Below are 6,595 nucleotides of genomic sequence, written 5' to 3'. Positions count from 1 at the left end.
CCAAAAAAAAAAAAAAGAAAGAAAGAAAGAAAATGTTCCCAATAAATGGATGCATGACAAAATCTTAGGGGAGAAATAAGGCATCCTCCGGCTCTAGGATTAATGAACCTATCCTTACCAAGACTGCATTTGTGTGAATCAAGCAAATGCACAGCACAGGCACAACCCCAGTGCAGACGCTGAGCTTCTGATAGCCGTGTGCACAAATCCAGAGGCTGCACATGCATGCTGATATAACAAGTGTAATGCAAGGACCATGGCTATTCTCAAGGATGATAAAGGCAAGGCATGTGAATACATGGCTTGTTAAACTTTAGGTTGATCTAAAACTTTTCCAAAAACGTAAATTTTTAAATCTGAAAACAGGAAGCACTCCATTTCAGTAAATAGTTGACAGCCAACTAAAAGACTGAATATTCACGGGTGCTGTTTACTATTAAAAATGAATGAACAGAAACAAAATCCTCTGAGATTTTTTTTTCCATGTACCAGTTTTCATTCAGCTGTTTTCACTGTCACATGATGACATCTGAAAAGAGGCTGGACTGTCTGTTCTAGTCAGCATTGCTTTAAACAAAGACCACCTTCTCTGAACTGCTGCTAGCACTTAGAGGAAATGCTCAGAGCCCCCTGCCTGTCTCATACCACCACCCCCCAACCCCAGAAGAACTACTCTCTCCAGTCAACTTACTCTGGTGTGGATAAACTCAGTCCTTTCTGTGCAGACTGTGAAAGTCATTTGCTCTGCAGTGACACTTTTTACCTCCCTTGCAAAGACCCCTGTAATTCTTCTACCTCGACCTCAGCTTTTGAAGCTGGAGGTGCTATTTGCAGAATGAGGCTGGGGAAATGAGCCAACGTGAATTTCAGGCTTGCCAGAGCTTACAATCTTAATGTAAATCCAACAATTAGCAATGCCTCAGCTGTGAAAGCTGGAAAAGAGCCACACATCAGATGGTTAGAGAGGCTGGCTGGGGAAATCACTTCCATTTTCTTGTTGTTACTCTGTCTATCCCAGCTCAGCCCACAACCTTGAGAGAAGACCTGAGCCCTTGTCATAACTTCATTAAAGAAGCTCAATATTCATCCACATAGAATTTCAAACCTAAGTAAGAAAAGGGATTAAAATGTGGAATAAGAAACAGGTAATATCAGCTTTTGAAACAGTCTAGGCCAAGGGACACTGGAGGCTAAGGGGGTCCAATTACCCTGAGTTACTTCTAAGCACAGGCTACCAGTGCTAATGTGTCCTTGTCAATTTGAAATACTTGGCAGATATCAGTAATGAGGCTTTTTATTTTTTCTCTTGAGATACTTTAAGAAGACAGGAAACAGATACATTTCATACAGGCACCATGGGGTTAGTAAGTCCCTCCATATCACTGGGATTTCTTTGTCTTACTTCCCCGCCTGAATCTTCTAAAGAGAAGGAAAACATGTAACTGTATATATGTGTGTGAATGCTTTTGAAAATGTTATTAAGAAAAATATCATGAGAGATAGTGAGATGGCTCAGCCAGGAAGGATGCTTGCTACTTACAGTTGATAATCTGAGTTCAATCCCCAGAGCTTGGATAAAGTTAGGAGGGGAGAACAGACATCACAATGCTATCCTTTGATGCCCCATGTACATTCTATGTTATGTGCACACGCATACATTCACACACACACAAAGCAAACCAGTAACAACTAAACAATGATAAGATGGGGAAAGGCAGGTACTTGTAGAGACTCTATCCACTTACTTGACAGACAGGAAGCTTCCTGTGAGCTTGAACAGAATATCGCACGGCTGGAGTGTATATTCAAAGAATGTCTTTATTTCCTGGTACCCCAGAAGCAGAAGCAAAAGAGCTGGTGTATGTGTGTTTGTGTGTGTGTGCCCACGCAAGTGTGTAGGGGTTGTGTGTCTGTCTGTCTGTCTCTGTCTCTGTCTGTCTCTGTGTGTGAGCACTGTGGAGGATACTTTCAAAGACATAATCTTGGAACCTATTCCTGCCTCCTTAAGTTTCAACACCTTTCATAATATCGCCACTAGCTACAGACCAAGTATTTAACACATACTCAAACCATCACACCCACCAAAACTCCAAGAACTTCAGAGAGGCATTGGAGACACAGTCAGGTGTTCAAGGCAGTGCTATAACAATCTACAGCTGAACCCCTGAGTGATCAACTAAGCACACAGTAGGCAGTTATATTTATTAAATTAGTATCCAAATATCCCCTCATCATATGTTCTGCAACTGAATTATGTGTGTGCTTCCCAGAGAGAACCTTTGCCCTAATCATTCATCCACACATTGTTAAATCTGTACAAAAGGCTTCTTGTCTCCGTTCGGCAAACACTTGTTTTGAACCCAATTATCTCAGAGAGCTACTCCCTCTCATGCACTGTCAAGGCAATTTACTTCAAATGAGCAAAGAGCTTCAGCTCGCAGCCTCTGCTTTTGAGTCTCAGAAAATGAGAGCATCTATCTCTAACATGGGGACTGTGCTAAGGGATTGCTGCTGTTTCAGGTATATTTAATTATTTCAGATGTACGTTACTATTCTCTGCGTATTCTGTCTGCATAAGTAGAAAAGGTAAAGAGTCTTTATATGTTAGTCTCTTACTGAGTTAGACTCTCATTGAGTCAGCAAATGTGAGGTCAGGAAATTTCATCCCTGCAATTCCTTTTGGTTTCATAGGTTTCATAGTCCTGACTGATGCTCTATCTTAAAAAACAATAGCAACTTTGTACCAAAGAGCACAAGCAGCTAGGAAAAAGACATACTTGTACCCCAAAAATGTGAGTTACCATGCACTTATTTGCCTTACTTTCCATATAGACTATTAGTGGTTTTGCATGGTTCTCTTATACCTCCCTCTTGTAGCAGATGCTTCCTTTAGACCATGGGTGTTACCTGTTCTCTAAAGAGTTTCCAAATGACTATTTTTCTGCTGCAGCATCTGTAAGAACTTCAGTGCTGTAAACACATGTATTGGGGATCTGAGGGTATCACTCCTCACCTTCTGGCAGCCGCAAAGCACTGGGTTTTCTTAAAGGCTGGAGAAATGGCCTCCTGGCTATTGATGGGAGTTACTGCCTCCAGTCTGAATCACATTTGTAATGAACCTGCCTTTGGATTACAGCAATAAAAAAAGAAGACATAATCCTTAAGAAGGTCTTACCGGAGCGCCTCTGATTTATGCAGCAGGACTCAATCTAGGGTGAAGGTTTAATGAGAATAGCGTAAAGGATAGCATGCCCTCTGCCTCTGAGACAGCAGAGGGATGCCTGTGAGAACAAAGGAGGTCTAGAATTAATAACTGACAAGGAGGACCTGGGGAGAGACTGGGGAGAAAGTGGGAAAGTATTTTTAAAAGAATAGAAAAAGAAAACCTATATGATAAATATTGATCCATTATATTCCTTCGAGCAGTTTCTGAATGTTTCCCCAAAGAAATACACCGCGTGGATAATTTATGTGCCTATTGAAAGTAATCTTCCACACATGAGCATGGATAGTTGAAGGGTTATCATTCTTTCTCCCTGATGATAGGTCTGGAAGTCTTGCAAATAACGACCATCCTTTCATCCCAACCAGGATGAAGCTCAGGTTGAGAAATGAGCCTATTAAAATTCGGTTTAAAAAAGCATTTTGCTGATGATCTCATTTATTAATTGCCGACTGCCTGGAAGACAAAGGGACTTTCCAATCCTTTCTCTGAGAACTAAAGCTTTTCATTGAAGGACTCCAGATGGGCTGCATTTAAGTACGAAAGTTCTCATGTTAGTGCCACCAAAAGATGAAAGGAATTTTACCCAATTTTGTTCCACAATTACCACCCACGAGTTCTTCAATCCTGGCCAAATTGAGCATCAATTTAAATGAGATTTACTCATGGGACCCTCTGCAATCACAATCAACACAAGATATCAGAGAGTTTAGGAAATGGGTCTATTAAATGGCAATTAAAGCTGTCAGCCTTCCCAAGCTTGTTTTCAGTTAATTCAATCCTACTAGACAGTTGAATTTGCCTGCCAGAAGCAAAAAAAAAAAAAAAAAAAAAAGGTTCATCTTACTTCAGGACTCAAGAGTTCCAGGGATGGTTGCCTGAACTCCAATGACTGCACACATTTAACACTAAGGTGGCTTCTATTGCTTCTATAAACAAGTGACTTCCTGTGAGAGTGTGAGTCCTCTAGGATCCCTTGACACTCCACAAAGGACTCAGCCACACCTTTAAAAGATGCCAGAGGTCCTAGCAAGGCGATCTTGGGTACTCAGTGGCTTTTCCTTTGTTGGCTATTACCTGATAATTATTCATGTCTTGGTGGACCCCACCTAACATTTAGTCCTGCTTTTCACATAGACGATGTCTGACATAGGCTATCAAATATAAGTCAGGAGTGCTCAATATGGTGGCACCTTCCCTTGGTCTGTGCTAAAAAGGCAGAGGCAGAGGCAAGACTATCATATGTAAGAAGCCAATCTGCCATTACTTGGTGAAAATACATCACAAAGCAAAACAATTTAGAAAATCATATAAAACATTGATTTAGCTCAATGGTAGAACATTTCTTTAGCTGGGTCTGATCCCCATTATTAAAATAATATAATAAATCATCCTTAGGTATCCGTACCCTTTGATACACAATTTTCAAGTCAAGAGTCTATCCTGAAGATACTACCAGGCATTTGTGCCAAGATGTATCACCTACAGTTTGTTACAATATCAGATTTATTCAGGAGGCAAAGTGATTTGAGGAGCTGGTGAGAAGTGGCTCAGTGGTTAAAAGCACTGGTTACTCTTCCAGAGGATCTAGGTTCGGTTCCCAGCACCTACATGGTAGATAGCAACCATCCAGGTCCAGGGAATCTGATGCCCTTTTCTGGCCACCATGGGCACTGTATATCATATGACACATAGACACAAAGACAGACAAAATAGCCAAACATAAAATAAAAATAAATAAAAGGATAAAAAGGTAATACAATTTTTGACACACACACACCCCATAAACTACTACATCCCATCTTTCTCCAACATAAAAATGTCTTTCATGTCACTACATCATCTAAGGTATGTAGAACTCTAAGAAATGGGTCATACATAGGCAAAACCTACCTGTGCCCTCATACCCTTGGATTCAAACCCTTTGCAGTCTGCCAGGCTAGGGAATCAAGTTCACTTTCATACTGAGGTGTTTGTGGATTAACATTCCCTATATTATGGAGAATTTCATATGTTGAAATGAGATTTTTCCAGAAGGCAAGATTTTCAACCACAAATGAGATTAAAATGAGAATTTCAGGCTTCATGTAGTTAGGACTTTAGTGGATTAAGATGCTTTTTTAAAAGATATTTTCAGAATGTATATATTATGTATGTGGGTATTTCTAAGTTTTAGTAATTAGTTTCATAACAAAAAATTTCGAGCTTATTATAGGAAACATAGGAAATAGAAAGGGAAGGCAAAAATGTATCTATGTTCCAACCATGCAAAAATAACATTTTTAATATGCTATTGCTTTAGACATATGTACAGTTTTGTGGCTTTCTTCTGAGCTTTGGTTATAGTCTATGTACAATTTGATTTTTTCCCCACTTTGCCCATTTAGTGAAAATGTTGTAATGATTTCAACCAAACAAGGCCCTATATGGGACCACACTGTACAATCGCCACTTTCAATCAGCCACCTGTATACTCACCAAGACTGTTTTAGAGGCTTGCTGGTCTGTCTTCCCAGGTTCTTATCAAGTTCAATTCACAAATTAAATGGAAGGTCATTACAGTATCTAGTGAACGTCTACAAATAACAACAATCATACCCTGTCCTGGAACGGTTAAGGCCTGTTATGTGTTAATACAATATACAGAGAGACATAGCTTCTGAAGGGCCCCCTGTCCAGAGGTCAAGGCCACTGTCTGCCATTGGCTATGAGACTCTATGGAGGCTGTCCACCTTTATTACAGGAGGGTAGGTTGCTGACCTGTCTCTTCAGCTAGCTGCTGCAGACGCCACAGGAAGCCTCCAGGATAAACTCATACCCAAGGAACTGAGTCCTCATACAGTCCTGAGGAAAGATCATTGCTGCCACCAAAGCCTAGCTCCCCCTCCTTCTCTGCCCCTGATTCCTTTGTTCTTTTGCACAGGCTCTTTGTCCTGGCTCACAGACTAAAGGTGTGAAGCTAGAGTAGGGCTCTTATTGTTATTTATGTTTTGATGAATACATCTGCATTTCCATGTGGGCTACTGCTTTCTAGATTAGCTGAGATGACCAGGCTGCAAAATGCAAGCACTTAGCTTGTATAATTGGACATGGAAAAGTGCCAATGGTTTGCAGAGAAGTTTTAGATTAAGGGGACTGGTACCCTCACAGCCAACTGTTTCTGGATGAAGTATACTGGGGACACGTAACGGGTTTCTTTTCTTTTTTCTTTTTTCTTTTTTACTTCTTCTTCTTCTTCTTCTTCTTCTTCTTCTTCTTCTTCTTCTTCTTCTTCTTCTTCTTCTTCTTCTTCTTCCTTCTCCTTCTCCTTCTCCTTCTCCTTCTCCTTCTCCTTCTCCTTCTCCTTCTCCTCCTCCTCCTCCTCCTCCTCCT

The sequence above is a fragment of the Mus caroli genome, chromosome 3 (assembly GCF_900094665.2).
Source record: "Mus caroli chromosome 3, CAROLI_EIJ_v1.1, whole genome shotgun sequence".
In the NCBI taxonomy this organism is placed as follows: domain Eukaryota; kingdom Metazoa; phylum Chordata; class Mammalia; order Rodentia; family Muridae; genus Mus; species Mus caroli.
The sequence above is the reverse complement of the archived record's forward strand: the minus strand, read 5'-3'. Positions refer to the sequence as shown.